This window comes from Neofelis nebulosa, chromosome 18 (genome assembly GCF_028018385.1).
Source record: "Neofelis nebulosa isolate mNeoNeb1 chromosome 18, mNeoNeb1.pri, whole genome shotgun sequence".
Taxonomy (NCBI): domain Eukaryota; kingdom Metazoa; phylum Chordata; class Mammalia; order Carnivora; family Felidae; genus Neofelis; species Neofelis nebulosa.
The window spans coordinates 45,662,948-45,683,334 of NC_080799.1; the positions used below are offsets into that span (position 1 = coordinate 45,662,948).

The following is a 20,387-nucleotide window of genomic DNA, read 5'->3' on the forward strand; positions in this document are numbered from 1 at the left end:
GATCAAACCCTTACCCTACCACTGATGGTAATGTTAACCCTAAACATAACCTTAAGAGATACGTTTTCTTCAGCTGTGAAAGTGAAAAGAACCATTCATGAAACATCACATTCAATAGTGACATCAGTACTTCCTCCCTGAGGGGTGGCACTGTGCATGGGTGACCGACTCACATGCTGACAGGGGGCCAGGCGGAAGCCTGAACAACCTCCTGTGCTAAGTGGGGCAGGGCGCATGCGCCAACGACCTCCCTGGCTGAGGTGGTGGTTGTGCGCATGTCTGAACACCCTTCTTTGCTCAAGGGAGGGGGAAGCATGTTCAAATGCCTTCCCTCATTAAGGGGGGCTGTGCGCATGCGTGAACACCCACCGGTAAGGGGGGGTGCTGTGCACATGCCTGTAGAGCCTACTGCAGTAGCGGGTAAGGAGCATGCATGAATGCCCTCCCTCGCTGATGGGGGTTGTGCTAATGTGGAAACGCCCTATATCTTTGAGCAGGACTTTTGTGCATGTGTGAACACACTTCCGCCAGTAGGGAGAGCTGTGCACATGTATGAACAGCCCCCCATGGTATGGGGTGGGGCCCACGTGCGAATAGCATCCCTCCCCTAGCCGGGGTTGTTTACAAACGTGAACACACTTCCGCCACGACAGGGGCTGGTCACATCTAGGAACAACCTCCTGTGCTGAGGGGACGAGGTGCATAGGTCAACACCCTCCGTGCCAAAGTGTGTATGGGGCGCATGCTTAAACCATTCCCTTGCTGAGGGATGCATGGCGCATGTGTGAACACCCTCCCTCATGGAGAGGTTGTTGTGCGCATGCATGAATACCGTCCCTCAATGACTGTGGGCTGTGCCCATGCATGAACACAACCTCCCCTCCGGGGCAGAAGAGGGTGGGGCAGATGCGTGAATATTCTCCCATGGTGATGTATCAAGTCACATAGGTCAACACCTTCTCATGCCAAATGGGGAATGGTGCACATGGGTGAATGCCCTTACGCCAGGAGGGAGGGGGCCTTACACACGTGAGAACAAACTCCCGCGCTAGTGGGGCAGGATGCATGCGCAAACGCCCTCCGTTGCAAAGGGGGGTTGTGCGTGAGAACATCCTTCTACCCCGAGGGAGGGCTGTGCGCATCCGTGAACATGTGTCAAGTGGGGCAGGGAGCATGAGTGAAACACCTCTCGTGCAGAGAGGGGGAGTAAGCATGACCTAACCCTTACCCTAAACCCTAGATGTAATGCTAACCCTAACCCTTACCTTAAGTGATGTGTGCTTCTTCAGCTGTGAAAGGAAAAGAATCATTGATGAAAAGTCACATTTAATAGTGACAACACTACTCCCTCTCCGAGGGGTGGCACTGTTAATGGGTGACACCCTCCCTCGCCAAGAGGTGAGGAGCATTTGTGAACCACCTCCCATGTGGAGGGAGACAGGGCACATGTGTCAACACCCTCACTCACCTTAGGAGGGATGTGCAAATGTGCGAATACGTGAACGCACTACCAAGTGGAAGGGGATGGGGCACATGTGTGAACATCCTACCATGCTGAAAGGGGTGGGGCACATGCATTAATATTCTCCTGCACTGAAGGGCGGTGCTATTGCGTGAATATACTCTGGTGACGAGGGGTGTGGAAGCATGACCTAACCCTTACCCTAACCGTTAGTAGTAATGCTAACCCTAACCCTTACCTTAAGGGTTGTCTGCTAGTTCAGCTGTGAAAGTGAAAAGAACCATTCATGAAACATCACATTTAATAGTGGCATCACTATTCCCTCATTGATGGGTGGCGCTCTGCATGGGTGACCTCTCCCACACCAAGGTGGGGCTGTGCACATGTGTAAAAACCCTCCCATGCTGAGGTGGGCAAGACACATGCATGAACCATCTCCCATGCATAGGTGGGGTGTGCCATGAGTGAACACCCTCCCACACCGAGAGGTGGTGGTACACATGTATGAACAATCTGTCCCGAAGTGGCGACCTACGCAGCAGAGGTGGAGTGGAGCACATGCTTCAATATTTTGCCACTCTCAGGGGGTGGGGTGAAAGGGTGAACACTCTCCTTTGCTCAGGATAGCAGGGTAATGCGTGAAACATTCCCATGCTGAGGGGGGAGAGCAAGATTGAACTAACAGTTATCTTAACCCCTAACTGTAATGCTAACCCTACCCTTGACCTTAAGAGATGTATGCTTCTTCAGCTGTGAAAATGAAAACAGCCGTCCATGAAAAATGAGATTTAATAGTGGCATCACTACTCCCTTACTGACTAGTGGTGCTGTGCACAAGTGACCCTCTCCAGCGCCTCAGGGGGGCAGGGCACATGCGTGAACCCCTCCCGCACCTAGAGGCCTGTGCGTGCACATAACTGAACACCCTCCCAAGCCAACGGGGGACTGTGCGCATGCGTGAACACCCTCCTGAGCCAAAGAGGGCAGGGAGCAGGGGCAAATGCCCTCCCTCGCCTAGGGTTGTGGTGTTCATGCGTGAACACCCTCGCACACGAGAGGGGTGCAGGCGCATACATCAACACGCTCCCCCGCGGAAGGGGGCTGAGTCCTATTGGTGAACACCCTCTCCAGATGAGAGGGGGCGTGGAGCATGTGTGAACGCCCTCCCACTCCAAGGGAGGGTGCAGGCATGGTCTATCCCTTACCCGAACCATGAACGGCAATCCTAACCATAACCCTTACCTTAAGAAATGCCTGCTTCTTCAGCTGTGAAAGTGAAAAGAGCCATTCATAAAACAACACATTAAATAGTGGCATCACTACTCCTTTGTGGAGGGGAGGCAGGGTGCATGCCTGAACACCCTTTGGCACCAAGGGTGGTGGGGGTCAGGTGTGACCGTCCTCCCTTGCCAAACGGGGGGTGCAAGCATGACCTAACTCTTACCCTATCCCTCAGGGTAATCCAAACTCTAACCCTCATCATAAGAGATGCTGCTTCTTCAGCCATGAAAGTGAAAAGACCCATTCATGAAACATCAGATTTAATAGTGGCATCACTACTCCCTCGCCAAGGGGTGCTGGCACATGGATGACACCCTCCCATGCTGAGGAGTGGCAAGGTGCATGAGTGCCTCCCTCCCACACCTAAGGGGGGGGTGTAAGTGTGACCTAACCTTTATCCTAACCCCTAACTCTAACTCTAATCCTATCCCTAACCCTAACTGTAACATAAGACTGCTTCTTCAGCTCTGACTGTGATGAAAACTATTCAAGAAATGTTAGATTTAGTGGTGGTATCACTACTCCCTTGCCGATGGGGGAGTGCTAGCATGACACCCGTCCAAGACCGATAAGGGATTTGAGCATTACACCCCTGCATCACCAAGTACGTGTATCAGGCTGACCTAGAAGGGCAAAAGATATGATTCGCATACTGTAGGCGGTTGTTAGGTCTGTGGCGATGAGCGTTCATAGTATGGCTCAGGCACTTGTATATGATCTTAAGATCTGAATACAAAAAAAAGACAACCAACCCCTAAGTTATGACCAGGTTAATTTCACAATAGAAGCAATAAGGTTAGTATGTGCAACAAGAAATATTTGTCCTTGGATAAGCATCTATCAGAGCAGATAACCATGGATAAACATGAGATAAAAATAACCTAACTGTAAAGTCAATATCAAACCAATTGTTGACCCAACACAGATAGACAATCAAGGAAAAATGAAAAGAAATAAAAAGAACTCAGTGAACACAAACCCCACCTGTTTACCAATAAAATAACCTGTAGCATTTGTAGTTTTAGAGGCCCTGCCTGCCCAGGGACATTCGTGAAATGACCATGCAAAGGTAGCATAATCATTTGTTCCCTAAATAGTGACTCATATGAATGGCCACACGAGGGTTGTATTGTCTCTTCCAATCAGTGAAATGGAACTTCCCATGAAGAGGCGGGAATAGGACAAGACCCTATGGAGCTTTAATTCACTGGCCTGCAGAGACAACATCAATACAACCAATAGGGACAACACATCTCCCCATGGGCCAACAATTTAAGTTGGGGTGACCTCAGATAATATCCTCTCTGAGGGATTTAGATGTACACTTACCAGTCAAAAGTACAACCTCACTTATTGATCCAAAATACATGACCAACACCTTAGGTTCCATACATGTACCCTGCTGGAGTTTCATTTTGGGGGTGGGTGGTTGTTGTCTCCACATTTGGTGCAGGGTTATGAAACGGTGGTGGTGGGTGTTTTCTCCTCTTCCATAAAGAGTTCCAAGGCGACCATTTGTGGGAGAAAAGTGGTAGCTGGTCTGCTCCTGAATCCCTCTCTGCTTAGGGTTCCCTGTTGGGCGTCGTAGCAGTGGCCTAGTGGAAACATGAGAGAAGATGTCAGAAGACACTCAGGTAACCAAAGATGTGAATGAAGAACCTCCTCAAACACCATCAAAAGACTATGGGACAGTGCTACCATCCATAGTTACAGTCCAGTAGCCGGGAACATGTGGGATGCGCTAGAGGAATGCAGTGTTACAGTGGACAAGAGGTGTCCGGCTCGTAGAAGAAATGTTGCGCACCCCCGATGCTGGTTGGGGAAATGTCCTATATGTCGTCAGCTATGCCAAAGATAACAAAAGAACAATGGACGAGACAGACACCCTGCTTCTTCAGGAATGAAAGTGAAAAGTGCCATCCAGGAAATATCAGATTGAAAATGATTTTAGGTACATTAATTTTTGAAAGAGACAAAGAACACAAGTGGGGCATACGCAGAGAGGGAGAGAGACAGACGGTATCTGAAGCAGGCTCCAGATTCAGAACCATCAGCACAGAATCCACCCAGGTCTCAAAACCAGACCGAGAGACCATGACCCAAGACGAAGTGGGACGATTAACCAAATGAGACACCCAGGTGCCAAAGAAAACATCTGAAATAAAAGGAATATCACTGGTACATCGCGGATAAAGGGGAGCAGATGGGACACATTCGAGAAGCCCTCCTACACCAAGGGGGATTGCGACCATGACCTAAACCTTACACTGACATCTAATATTAATGCTAACCATAAACCTTACCTTATGAAACGCCTGCTTTTTCAGCTGTAAAAGTGAAAAGAGATATTCAAGATTTAATACTGATATCAGTATCAGATTTAATACTGGCATCAGTAATCCCAATCTAAGGAGTGGTGAGGCTCATGGGTGATACCATCGCATGCAGAGGGTGTGGAGGGTCACATATGTGAACACAACCCATGCACCAAAAAAGGAATGGGAGATATGTGAAACCCTACCATACTGAGACAGGGTGGGATGACAGTGTGAAACACTCCAGAGCAAAGCTGGAATGGGGCCAGGGGAGAACAACTTGCAATGCAGAGAGACTGGGGTGATAGCATGAACACAATCCCTCAAAGATGGAGGGTGGTGTCCACGCATGAACACCTTCCCTCTCAAAGTGGGGGTGCAAGCATGACCTACTCTTTGCCCAACTCCTAACCCTATCACTAAATGAAATCCCACCAACTAAAGCTAACACCTAACCATAACCATAACCCTAATGCTAAATCCTGCCTCTACCCTTCCCCTAACCCTACCCCTAACTCTAACTAACCATTAACATAAACATAACCTGAACTAACCCTAACCTTAAACTTAACCGTCTAACACTAACCCTCTAACTCTAACCCTAAAACCCTAACCTTAATGCTCTAACTCTACCCGCTAACCATAAAACTATAAACCTAAGGCCCACCCCCACGGGAATCCATATCGAAAGACTGACAACAGCATACACATGGGGACCATAAACAGTTCATGAACACTCGACATGGAAAGTAGAAAACACCATGTATTTCCAAGTGTGGCTGCAGCTGCACAAGAGAATTCCTGACACCTAACCGATGGGTGACCCATACAGTTGTCTGGCCTTGGAACCCAAAGGATAATCCTGACCAGCACCCTCCCTTGTATACTCCACTAAGCCCTTTGGGAAGACAACTGCTCTGCTGTGGGTTCAGTGCCTGGAGCCTCCTGGGACCTAATCCTAATGCTAACCAGAACTGTACGCTAACCCTCAACCTCAACCTCAACCTAACCCTATCTCTCACACTGCACACACATACCTACACCAGACCGGATACAGTTGTCTATCCTTGGAACCGAAAGACTAATCCTGACAAGCAGCCTCCATTGTGCACTCCACTTAGTCATTCCGGGAGGCAACTGCACTGTTGTGGATTCAGTGCTTGGAGCCTAGGGACCGATGTGAACCCTAACCATACCCCTATACATAACCCTCAATCTAATCGTAACCCTGTTTCTAAACCTAACCCTACATTTGAGCCGCACCTTCGCATGGTATCTCAGGTCAGCCCTCAAGGGAAATCATGAGACTGGAGTTGTTTCGGCACTGGTGACTTCCCTGCACCACACCCTAACCCTGGATAAGGCTCCATCCCCATGGGACCCAATTCAAAGTCTGACATCAGCACGCACATGGTGTCGAGAAGCAGTGCAGGAATAGTTGGTGTGGAATGTGGAACATCATCATGTCATTTCAAAAGCCTGGCTGCTACTGCACTCGAGGATTCAACAGGCCTACCCGAAGAGTGCCTGAAACATTTATCTGGACTTGGAAACAAAAGACAATTCCGGACTGGCAGCCTCCATTGTGCACTCTGCTCAGCCCTTTGGGGAGACAAGTGCACTGCTCTGGGTCCAGCACCTGGAGACTCCTGGGACCTAACTCTAAACCTAACCGTAACCCTAACTATAACCTTCAACCTAAACCTAACCCTATCTCTCACACTAACTCTATACCAGACAAGGGTTCTCACTTAAGCCCTCCATGAAATTCATGAGACTGGAGTCCCTTGACCTGGTGATGTCCTGGCACTGAATCCTAACCCTAGCTATGTCTCCTTCCTCATGGGGACCCAATTCCAATAACAGACAATAGCACGCACATGGTGTAGAGAAGCGGTGCAGGATTACTCGGCGTGGAACCTGGAACATCACCATGTCATTTCCAAAGCCCAGAGGGAGCTTCACAAAGGCGCTGCTGAGGCCCAACTAAGGAGTGTCTTACACCCAAGGATGGCCTTGACACCCTAATACTAAGAAGGAATGGCACCATCCCTTGCGCCCTCCACTCAACCCTCTAGGAGACCTCTGCACTACTTAGGTTTCTGTACTTATGCACCTTCTGGAACCTACCCCTAACCCTCACCATGACCCTAGCCGTTTTCCTCAACCTAAACCTCACCCCAACTCTAACACTAACCCTACCCCTGACCTGCTACCACGCATGGCCCTCACTCAGACTCAATGGAGATAAATGGAATGTTGTTGCTTCAGCTTTGTTTATGTCCCTGGATCAAACTGTAACCCTAGCTGTTTCTCTATCCAAATGGGGATCCAATTCCTAACTCAGAGAATATCACCCACATGGGGCCCAGAAGCGGTGCAGGATTACGCCACATGGAACGTGGAGCACCACCACGTCATGTCCAAATACCAGAGGGAGGTGCAAAAGTGCTTGCTGAGGCCCAAATGAAGAGTGGCCCACATGCAAGGCTGGCACTGGTAACCAAAGACTAAGCCTGACCAGCACCTTCCCATGCGCCCTCCACTGAGCCCTCCCAGGAGACCACTGAACTGCATGGGTTTCATCACCTGGGGACTCCTTGGAGCTATCCCTCACCCTAATCATGACCCAAACCATACTCCTCAATCGGAACCTCACCCCAAGTCTAATGCTAACAAGAGGCTGGTCTTGGCACTCAAAGTCTCAGCATGACTGGCACCCTCCCATGCGCCCTCCTCTGAGTCCCCCAGGGAAACAACTGCACTGCCTTGGATTCAGCACCTTGGGCCTCCTGGAACCTAGCCCTAACCACAACCTGGCTCTCCCCGTACTCCTCAACCTCTACCTCACCTCAACGCTAATGCTAACCCTACACCTGACCCTCACCAACTCATTGGCCCTCATACATGCCCTCATGGAGATAACGGGACCGGTGTCTCTTCAGCCCTGCTTATGTCCCTGAACAGAACCTCACCCTATCCGTGGTTCTCTCCCAGTGGGTATCCAGGTCCTAATTCTGAAACACCACACATATAGGACAAAACCCCTGCAGTATTATTTAGTATGGAATTGGAACATCATCATTTCGTTTCCACTGCCGGGATGGAGCTGCCCCAGGAGGTTACTGAGACCCAAATGAAGTGTGGCACACACGGAGGCTGGCCTTGAAACACAAAGATTAAGTCTGAACTGAAGGCTCCCATGCAGCCACCACTCAGCCTTCCGTGGAGATCACTGTGATGCTAGGGGTTCACCGCCTGGAATTTCTTGGGCCCTAACCCTAACACTAACCGTGACCCTCACCATACCCTGAACCTCAAATCATTCCAACACTAACTCTAACCCTACAACTGACCCTCACCTGCACACTGGGCATCATTTTTCACCCCATAGAGGTAAGTGGAATGGGGTAGCTTCAGCCCTGCTTATGGCCCTTGTCTGAAACCCAACTCTACCTAAAGCTCTCTCCAGATGGTGACCCGATTCTTAAGTCTAAGCATACCTCACACATGGGGTCCAGAAGAACGGGCGGATTACTCGGCATGGAATATGGAATATCACCATGAAATATCCAATGCCCAGATGTTGTCTCAGAAGCAGCTCCTGAGGCTCAACCAAAGTGTGGCCGACAAAGGAGTCTCGCCCTGGGTCTCAAAGACTAAGCATGACCCACACATTCCCACATGCTCACCAATGAGCCCTCCGGGAAGACCACTGCACTGCTGGTGCTTCAGCGCCTGGAGCCACTTGGGACAAAACCTAACCATTATATTTACCAGAGCCATACACATCATCCTCAACCTCACCCTAACCCTAAAGGTAACCCTACACCTGACCTGCACCCTTGCATGGGCGCTCATTCAGCCCTCCATGTAGATAATGGGACTGGTGTCGCTTCGGCCCTGCTTATGTCCCTGGTCCAAATCCTGACCCTAGCTATGGCTCTCCCCCAATGGGGATACAGTTCCTAACTCTGAGAACACCATGCACATAGGGCCCAAACCCCTTCAGTATTCTTCAAGATGGAATTGGAATATCAGCATTTCATTTGCACTGCTGGGAAGGAGCTGCACAAGAAGGTTGCTGAGGCCCAACTGAAGAGTGTCACACATAGGATGCTGCCCTGGCACGCAAAGACTAAGTCTGAACTTTAGGCTGCCATGCAGCTTCCACTCAGCCCTCCGTGGAGACCACTGCGCTGCTAGGAGTTTACCTCCTGGAACCCCCTGGGACCTAACCCTAACAGTAATGATTACCCTCACCACACCCCTCAACCTAAAGTTCACACCAACTCTAACCATAATCCTAAACCTTCATGCATTAGTGCATTGGCCCTCACTTCAGCCTTCCTGGGTGATCATGGGACTCCTATCCTTTCAGCCCTATCTATGTCTCTGGGCCAAACCCTAACACTAGCTAAGACTCTCGCCTGATGAGGACCAAATTCATAAGTCTGATATGACCACACACACGTGGGCCCAGAAGCGGTGCAGTGTTACTTTCCACGGAAAGTGGAACATCACCAGGTAATTTCTAAAGTCCAGAGGGAGGTGCACAGGGGGTTGCTGAGGCCCAACTGAAGAGTGGCCCACAACTGAGGCTGGCCCTGCCAACCAAAGATTAAGTTGAACGGCACCCTCCCATGCACCCTCCACTCTGCCCTTCAGGGAGATCACTGCACAGCTAGGGGTTCTGCATCTGGGGAATCCTGGAACATAACTCTAAACACAACCAAGATCCTCGTTGTCCTCCTCAACCTCAACCTCACCCCAACACTAATGCTAACCCTACACCTGAACCGCACCCTTGCATGGGCCCTCATTCAGCCCCCATGGAGACAACGGGACTGGTGTAGCTTCAGCCATGCTTATGGCCCTGGACCAAACCCTAACTCTAACTAAGTCTCTCTCCCAATGTGGATCCAGTTCCTAACTCTGAGAAAACCATGAACATAGGCCCCAAACCCCTACAGTATTATTCAGGATGGTATTGGAGCATTATCATGTCATTTCTACTGCAAGAATGGAGCTGCAAAAGGAGGTTGCTGAGGCCCAACTGTAGAGTGGTACACATGGGAGGCTGGCCCTGACACACAAAGGATAAGTCTGAACTGAAGACTACCATGCAGCTTCCACACAGCTGTCCGTACAGACCACTGCACTGCCTGCGTTTCAGAATCTGGGGCCTCCTTGGCCCTACCCCTAACCTTAACTGTGATCCTCACCATACTCCTCAACCTAACCTCACCCCAATTCTAAAAATAACCCTACACCTGACTAGCATTCACGCATGGGCCTCCATTTCAGCCCTGAAGGGCAAACAGGGGACTAGTGTCACCTTGGCCCTATCAATGTTCCTGGCATGAACCCTCAACCTAGTTATGGCTCACTGCCGATAGTGATCCAATTCTGAAATCTGAGAGACCACACACGTGGGGTTCAGAAGAGCCGGATTCCTCGGCATGGAACGTGGAAAATGACCAGGTAATTTCCAAAGCCCAGAGGGAGCTGCACAAGGGGGTTGCTGAGGCCCAACCAAAATGTGGCCTATATCCGAGGCTGGCATTAGCCCCTAAAGATTAAGCCTGAATGGCACCCTCCCATGCGCCCTCCACTGAGCCCTCTAGGGAGACTGCTGCACTGCTTGGGTTTCAGCACCTAGGGCCTCCTGGAACCTAACCCTAACCCTAAGCATGACCCATGCCATAATCCTCAACCTAAACTTCACCCTAACTCTAATGCTAAACCTATACCTGACACGATCCGCGCATGGGCCTTAATTCAGGCCTGCATGGAGATAACACAACTGATATAGTTTCAGCCCTGCTTATGTCACTATACCGAGCCATATCTCCACCTAAGGCTCTCTCCGATGATGACCCAATTTTTAAGTTTGAGGATACCACACACATGGGGGCCAGAAGAGGAGCAGGATTACTCAGCAGGATTATATCACCATGTAATATCCAAAGCCCAGATGTCATTGCAGAAGGGGCTGCTGAGGCTAAACCAAAGAGTGGTCCACAAAGGAGGCTCGCCCTGGCACGCAAACTCTAAGCACGACCCATACTCTCCCATGTGCCCTCTACTGAGCCCTCTGGGAGGACCACTGCACTGCTGATGGCTCAGTGCATGAGACCACCTGGGACGTAAACCCAACCCTAATACTTACCAGAACCTTACACATCATCCTCAACTCACTCTAAGTCTAACGTTAACCCTACACATGATGCACACCCTGTGCATGGTCCCTCATTTAGACCTAAATGGAGATAATGGGACTAGTGTCGCTTTGGCCACACATATGTCCCTGGTTCAAAACCCATCCCTAGCTATGGTACACTCACGATGGAGATCCAATTCCTAACTCTGAGAAGACCACACAGCTGGGGCCCAAAGCAGTGCAGGGTTACTCAGCATGGAATGTGAAGCATAATCATATCATTCCCAATTCCCTCATGGAGCTGCACAAGGGGGTTGCTGAGGTCCAACTGAAGAGTGGCCCAAACCAGAGGCTTGCCCTCGCCTTCCCAGACAAATCCTGACCAGCACGATCCATGGGGCTTTCACTCAGCCCTTCTGGGAGACCACATCCATGCTGGAGCCTTCTGGACCTAACCCTATCCGTGACCTTAAACGTACCCCTCAACATAAAAATCACCCCTACTCTAAACATAATCATATAATTGACCCACATTCTTGCATGGGCCCTCATTGCACCACTCCAGGGAGATCACAGGACAGCTGTCACTTCAGTCCAGCTCATGCACCTTGATTGAACCCTAACTCTAGATAAAGCTCTCTCCCAATGGTCACGCAATTCTTCAGTATGAGGACACCACACACATGGGGCGTCCAGAAGAGGAGCAGGATTAATGGATATCAGACACGGATTATCACCAGGTAATATGCAAATCCCAGATGTAGTTGCAGAAGCAGTTGCTGAGGCTCAACCAAAGAGTGGCCCACAATGGAGGCTCGCCATGGCACTCAAAGACTAAGCATGACCGACACCCTCCCATGTGCACTCCACTGAGCCCTCTGGAGAGACCACTGCACTGCTGAGTGTTCAGCACCAGGAGCTACCTTGGATGTAACCCCAACCCTTAAAGTCACCAGAGCCATTCACATAAACCTCAACCTCACCCCAACTCTAAAGCTAACCATACACCTGACAGGAACCCTTGCATGTGCCCTCATTCAACCCTCCATGGACATAAAGGGACTGGTGTTGCTTCAGCCCTGCTTATGTCCCTTGTCCAAACCCTCACCCTAGCTATGGCTCTCTCCCAATGGGAATCCAGTTCGTAAATCTGAGAACACCACGTACACAGGGCCCAAATTCCCTGCAGTATTATTCAGTATGGAATTTGCACATCATCATGTCATTTCCACTGCGAGGATGGAGCTGCACAAGGAGGTTTCTGAGACCAAAATAAAGAGTTGCACACATAGGAGTTTGGTCCTGGCACGCAAAGACTAAGTCTGAACTGAAGGATCCCATGCAGTCTCCACCCAACCCTCTGTGGAGACAACTGCACTGCTAGGGGTTAAGCATCTGGGGCCTCCTTGGAACTCTCCATAACACTATCCATGACCCTCATCATAGTCCTTAACCTAAACCTCACCCCAACTCTAACTCTATACCTGACCCTCACCCATGCATGGGCTCTAATTCAGCCCTCCATGGACTTAACGAGACTGGTGTAGTTTGGACCCTGCTTACAGCCCTGGACGTAACCCTTACTCTAACTAAGGCTCTCTCTCGATGGTGACCCATCGAGGATACCACACACATGGGGTCCAGAAGAGGAGCAGGATTATTTGACAAAGAACATGGAATATCACCATGTAATATCCAAAGCCCAGATGTAGTTGCAGAAGCAGTTTTTGAGGCTCAACCAAAGAGTGGCCCACAGAGGAGACTCGCCTTGGAACTCAAAGACTAAGCATGACTGAAACTCTCCCATGGCCATTCACTGAGACTTCTGGGGAGAACACTGCACTGCCTGTGGTTCAGCGCCTGGAGCCGCCTGGGACATAAGCCGAACCCTAATAATAAACAGAAAGATACACCTCAACCTCACTCCAACTCTAACGCTAACCCTACACCTGACCCACAGCTGTACATGGCCCCTGATTGAGCCCTCCACAGAGATAACAGGACTGGTGTGGCTTCAGCCCCACTTATGTCCCTTGCCCGAACCCTCACCCTAGCTATGGCTCCCTCCCAATGGGAATCCAGTTTTGCATTCTGAGAACACCACACACATAGGGCACAAACCCATGCAGTATTATTCAGTATGATATTGGAGGATCATCATGTCATTTCCACTGCCAGGATGGGGCTGCCCGAGGAGGTTGGTGAGGTCCCACTGAAGAGTGGCAGACATGGGAGGCTGGTCCTGGCCCACAAAGAATACGTCTGAACTGAAGGCTCCCATGCAGCCTCCACTCAGCCCTCCATGGAGACTACTGCACTACTAGGGTTTCACTACCTGGAACCTCCTGGGTCCTAACCCTAACACTAACCATGACCCTCACCATACCCCTCAACCAAAACATCACACCATGTCTAACCATGACCCTACTCCTGAATTGCATTCACGCATAATACCTCACATCAGCCCTCCAGGGTGATCACGGGACTTGTGTAGCTTCAGCCCTCTCTACGTCACTGGGTTGAACCCTAAACCTGCTAAGGGTCTCTCCCAATGACGACCAAATTCCTAAGTCTGATATTACCACGCATATGGGATCCAGAGACGGTGCAGTTGTACTTGCCAAGGGACGTGGAACATCACCAGGTAATTTCAAAAGCCCAGAGGGAGCTGCACAAGGGGGTTGCTGAGGCCCAACCAAAGAGTAGCCCACAGCTGAGGCAGGCCCTAGGTCCCAAGACTAAGACTTCCCGGCACACTAACACGCATCCTCAACTCAGCCTTCCAGGGACACCACTGCACTGCTTGGGGTTCAGAATCTGGGGCCTTCTTAGACCTACCCCTACCCCTAATCTTGACCCTCACTGTACTCCTCAACGTAAACCTTACCCCAACTCTAATGCTAACCCTACACCTGACCCTCACCCACTCATGTGCCATCATTTATCCCACCATTAAAGTAATGTGACTGGTGAGATTCTGCCTGCTTTTCGCCCTGGAAAGAACACTGACTCTAACTAAGGCTGTCTCCCAATGATGGCCCATTTCTTAACTCTGAAGATACCATACACATGGGGTCCAGAAGAGGAGATGAACTACTGGGCATGGAATGTGGAATATCACCATGTAATATCAAATGTACAAATGGAGTTGCAGAAGGGGTTTGCTGACAGGAAAGAAAAGAGTGGCCCACAAAGGAGGGTCGTCCTGGCACTCAAAGACAAAGCATGAGAGACACCCTCCTATGCACCCTCCTGAGCCCTTGGGGGAGACCATGCACTGCTGGTGCTTCAATGCCTGGAGCCACCTGGGATATAAGCTCAACCCTAATAGTGACCAGAAACATACACATCAACCTCAGCCTCAAACCACCTCTAACTTTTACCCTACACCTAGCCTGCACCATGCATGGGTCCTCATTCAGCCTTACATGGAGATAATGGAACTGGTGTCTCTTAGGCCATGCGTATATCCCTGGATCGAACCCCCACCCTAGCTATGTCTCTCTCCAATGTGAATCCACTTCCTAACTCTGAGAGCACCACACACATAGGGCACAAACACATGCACTACTGTTCAGGATGGAATTGGAACATCATGATGTCATTTCCACTGCCAGGATGGAGGTGCACAAGGAGGTTGCTAAGGCCCAACTAAAGAGTTGCACACAAGGGAGTTTGGCCCTGGCACAAAAAGACTAAGTCTGAACTGAAGGCTCCCATGCAGCCTCCACTCAGCCCTCCATGGAGATCACTGCACTGTTAGGGGTTCAGCATCTGGGGGCTCCTTGGACCTACCCTTAACCCTATCTGTGACCCACATCATAGTCCTCAACCTAAACCTCACCCCAAATCTAACGCTAACTCTACACCTAACCCTCACACGTACATGGGCCCTCATTCAGCCCACCATGGAAATAACGGGACTGGTGTAGCTTCAGCCCTGATTTCGGCCCTGGAATGAACCCTTAGTCTAACTAAGGCTCTCTGCCAATGAAGACCCATTTGTTAAGTCTGAGGATACCACACACATGGGTTCCAGAAGGTGAGCAAGATTACTCAGCATGGAAGGTGGAATATCACCCATGTAATACCCCAAACCCAGATGCGGTTGCAGAAGGGGGTTTCTGAGGCTCAACCAAGGAGTGGCCCACAAAGATGGCTCACCCTGGCACACAAAGACTAAGCATGACTGACACCCTCCCATGTGCCCTCCGCTGAGCCCTCCGGGGAGACCACTGCACCTCTGTGGATCAGCAACTGAAGCCACCTGGGAAGTAATCCCAACCCTAATAGTGACCAGAAACATACACATCAACCTCAACCTCAACTCCAGCTCTAACGCTAACACTACACCTGACCCGCACGAATTCATGGGCCCTCATTCAGCCCTCCATGGAGACAACAGGACTGGTGTCGTTTCGGCCCTTCTTATATCCCTGGGCCAAACCCTCACCCTATCTATGGCTCCCTCCCAATGGGTATCCGGTTCCTATCTCTGAGAACACCACGCACATAGGGACCGATCCCTACAGTATTGTTCAGATTTGAATCGGAACATCATCATGTCAATTCCATTGCCGGCATGGAGTTCCACAAGGTTGCTGAGGCCCAACTGAAGAGTGACACACATGGGAGGCGATCCTGGCATGAAAAAACTAAGTCTGAACTGAAGACTCCCATGCAGCCTCTCCTCAGCCCTCAGTGGAGACAACTTCTCTGCTAGGGTCTCACTGCCTGGAACCTCCTGGGTCCTACCCCTAACACTAACCGTGATCCTAAACATGCCCCTCGACTTAAACTTCATACCAACTCTAACCATAACCCTACAACCATAAACCTACACGACACAGGGCCTTGTACATAGTGAGTACTCAGAACACACATGTTGAATCAATGAATGCATGCTCTGAAGTCAGACCTCTCAGATAACCATTCCACCTCCACCACTTAAGGGCTTTGTGATTGGGCAAGTTATTTAATCTCTTAATGTTTCTTTGATATTAAAAAAGTGTACCAGAATCCTTAATGAATTAGGGAGTTGTGAGGAGGAAATGAGCTTGCACATAGTAAGGGTTCATTTAGTAGGAGACTGGCAGCAGCAGCAGAAGCAACATTCACAAGCATCATTTTCTGTCACACACAGTTAGGGCCACAATACCCTCTGGTGACCACACAGTGTAAATGCACATGCACATGCACTTTGCCCTCCCTCCACCCTAGGTGGGAGGCTGGGGAGATATGGCCCGGAAAATCTTTTTCCTGCACCTGCCTTCCAGGAGCCCAGACATAGCCATGATGCCCTCTGTGTCCTCGTCCCTACCTCCCTTTGAATTGGGTCCAGCTGCTCAACAGAGCTGATTAAGCTACGGCCAGATATTCCATCAGGGCATTATCCACCTCACTGGCCCGATTCAGCACCTGGAGGATCAATGACTCCTTCTCAGTTTCTGAGCAGCTGGCAGGGCTGGGTGACCCAGGCCATCAAGTGTCATATTTTGGAATGTCACATCTTACTTTTGTATGTAGGATAACTATCTCAGGGAGCCCAGATACCTGTGTCCTGCCTCTGTCTTGGGCCCCATATATGAAGAATGGACACTCCATGTAGTAAATATGACAGTTACTGGGCACCTGGGTGGCTGAGTGGGTGAAGCATCCGACTTCAGATCTGGTCATGATCTAGCAGGTTGTGAGTTTGAGCCCTGCATTGCATTCTGTGTTGACAGCTCAGAGCCCGGAGCCTGCTTTAAATTCTGTGTCTCCCTCTCTTTCTGCCTCTTCTCCTCTCACACTCTGACTATCTGTGCCCTCTCAAAAATAAATAAGCATTTAAAAAAAAGAAACATGATAGTCACATGCTCCCCAAAGTTTCTTACCTCACTGCCTCTGGTCAGGGAAGAGGACACAGGTTTAGTCCTCCCTGAGCTCTGGGGCTTCATCTGAAACCTTCAGGAAAGTTCTGCATCCTATTCCTCATTATATGAGCATGTTTTAGGAAAAAGAAGAAAAGACTCTCTATTGTCTAAATATACATGGAAATGGGGTGCTGTAGGATAATGTAAACTTTTTCCTAGAAAAATCACTTTATTTTACAATTATGACCCATTCCTCCTTCTGTCTTCTCTCCAAGACTGCCAAATATTCATTCAACAAACGTTAACTACCTGCTATGTGTCAGACATGATTCATGGTCTTGGGGACACCATAGAGAAAAACAGCAGGGTCCATGCTCTCAGTAAGTTACATTCTCAAAATGATAAGAAGGTTACCACAGATTAAGCTGTTACAGTATGCAAGCGTGGTGCAGATTCATTTCCACACATCATGACTCTTACACTTCATAAAGGATTAGAAAGTACACAGTTAATTTCCCAGGTTCTCTAAGGTAACACAGACTCAAATGGTGAAGTAATTTGTCCCATGTCACCAGCTAGTGTTTGGGCTCAGAATGGAATTATCACCTGTTTCATTCTCATGTTTAGGCTGCATGTTTTTGGACACATGGACTGTAATTGCAACAAAGTCAATAAGATTTTCTGATCTGAAGTTGAAGACTGCCTCGTACATGTTCTATTGCTATTGTATTACTACCTCAGCTTATGAGCTTTCAGGTTAATGAAAATGTCTCACTCTAGGGGCGCCTTGGTGGCTCAGTCAATTAAACATCTGACAGTTGATTTCGGCTCAGGTCATGATCTTAACGTTCATAGGATCAAGCCCCACATAAGGCTGTATGCGAAGTGTGGAGCTTGCTAGGGATTCTCTCTCTCTTCCTCTCTCTGTGCCCCTCCCTCTCCATGCACTCTCAAAATAAACAAATACACTTAAAAAAAATATGCCTCACTCCAACGTGTAGGCAGGTAACACAGAGGTATGAACAGAGTCAACATTTCTTATACTTTGAAGGATTTTCTAAAATAATGTGGAGATACTCTGAACTTGAGATCCAAGACCTAGTTTTCCCGTGTGCTAAGGAACAACTGAAGGAACATTCAAAGGTTCCCCTCATCCTTGTCTGTATCCAAGCTTCTGATTCATTCATTCATTCCATGCGTACTAACAGAAATCCTATTCTCTTCTAAGCAAAGTACATCGTGGTGAACCAGAACACATGGCTCAGCCTCATGGGAATCAGATACAGCAGAGGAAAAAAATTAACCTAATAACCATGTAGTAAGAAAATAGCCACAAACGAAAATATGTGCTATTAAGGGAAGGACCAGATAAGGCCATGAAGATACATTTAGAAGGAAATTACCAATTTTAGAAGAAAAATGATACCTTCCCTAAAAAAGTCCTTCTTGCCCTGACATCTGAAGGACAAATGGGACTTTACCAGGTGAGATGGGGTGCCTGGAAGGGGGGCAGCTCGCACCAGAGGAACTCTCAGAAGGGTCATGCACACACTACTGAGTGTTGGGGGTTGGATGTCAGGGGTCACTGAGAGGTGGGCTTGGTCTAGACCTTCCAGGCCACTTAGAGCCAAGATGATAACTGTCACCCAACATCCATTCCTTCTCTGTCACAGTAAGACAACACTCTGAGTGGAGGATGAATAATCTGAAGCTCCAGAGAAGCTGAACAACTTGTAATGATCACAGAATCACTCCAGGTTGGATATTTTAATTGACATATTGACATACCATGGGATAATTCATTGAGCACTTTTATGTAGATATTTTGTACTTCAGTTAGTTCTTTTTAGAAAACTAGAGAAAAAGGTATTTCCTCACCATGAAATTTATCATGGTGGATTTTAGTATATTCATAAGGTTCTACAACCATCACTGCTAGATGCACTTGCTTTTAAGTACTCTTCATTCTTATCAAAATTGTTTTCAAAATACTATTTGAGTTTATAAAATACACAATTTAATTTGCACACATATTGTGACACAGCTCAACACAATTTTTACATGTGCATTCATCTATGGAACCACCTACCACATCAAGATGCTTAGGACACCTCCTGCCACCTAGTTGGCTCCCCGGGTCTCCCACTTGGTATGTCCTCCCAGAATGACCACTAAACATTCTTAAAGCCCCTTATAGTAGAGAACAAGAAGGCAGGGACTTAGAAGGGTCAGGTGTTGATCCCACCTGTGATGCAGCAAAGAAGGGCTGATGAGATCTTCCCTTGCTCCCTCAAACAGGCTTCCTCCTGAGAAGTGAGTAGAAAAGTCCTGAGAGGCCTTGTCCATCTCAGAAGGGATGAAAGCAGCAACTATCGTGGCCCTGGTAGTGTGGGCATTAGAAGATTTCACCTTAGCCCTTAAACAGTCAGTTGCTTCAGACTGAACCATGGGGAAGGGATCATCCGGATCCTCATTAGGATCCATGGGTAGGATGATGCTGAGTGAACCAGCACTGGCCACTGACCCAATGATATATCCTATGGAACCTGTTGCATGTACCACTGATCACTGTGATGGCTTTGTCATGCATCAGCACAGCACCACACACATTTCCTAAACTCACATGTAACCTCCACACAAATGCAATGACCAAGTAATGCTTCTCCCAGGATCCAACTAAACCTTGTACAACTGAAAACACACTAAATTCTTTCCCCTAGAAAGTTTTGTCCTTGGGTAATGTTCTCATGTATTCCTCTCTAATTCATTCAAGTGGCTATTCCTCACCCTCCTTGTAACATTCTTGATGCTGGCCTCTGCTGCCAATGGTCTATGAGTGTGAGATTTCAGGATGCTAAGAGGACTGATGCTGGAAAGTATTGAAATCATTCATAAAGTGACAATGGAGGGTGTCATAGAGTTCGATCAGAAACATCTGAGGGAAAGAAAATGAACAGTAGGAATGATGTGACAAGTCCTTTAAGAAAAAAGAAGATGAGCAGATTCCATAACCTGATAACATTTCTGAAGCCTCTAAATATTGTTCATTAAACAAGAACAATTTTTGGGTTGCTTGAGTGGCTCAGTTGGTTGAGCATCTGACTTCATTTTGGCTCATGTCATGATCCCAGGGTCATGGGATGGAGACCTGCGTTAGGCTCCACACTGAGCATGGAACGTGCTTGGGATTCTTTCTCTCTCCTTCTCTGCTCCTCCCCCTTCTCATGTGCACTGTCTCTCCAAAGAAAAATTTTAAAAAGAACCATTTTCATGACAGTATTGTACAATTAGGAATGGATTTCAAAACATTA

The 20,387-nt window shown here is 48.7% G+C and overlaps 1 protein-coding gene and 1 long non-coding RNA gene across 3 annotated transcripts in view; one reads left to right on the forward strand and one right to left on the reverse strand.

Moving 5' to 3' along the window:
* Nucleotides 1-20,387, forward strand: part of IL9R (interleukin 9 receptor) — a 218,714-nt gene that overhangs the window by 147,735 nt on the left and 50,592 nt on the right. The window lies entirely within an intron of this gene.
* The window catches only part of LOC131500679 (uncharacterized), a 47,798-nt gene continuing 27,793 nt past the window's right edge, over nucleotides 383-20,387 (reverse strand). For both annotated transcript variants that reach the window (XR_009256422.1, XR_009256421.1), the window contains exon 5: nucleotides 383-4,338. This is a non-coding gene — a long non-coding RNA (uncharacterized LOC131500679). The remainder of the gene's footprint in view (nucleotides 4,339-20,387) is intronic.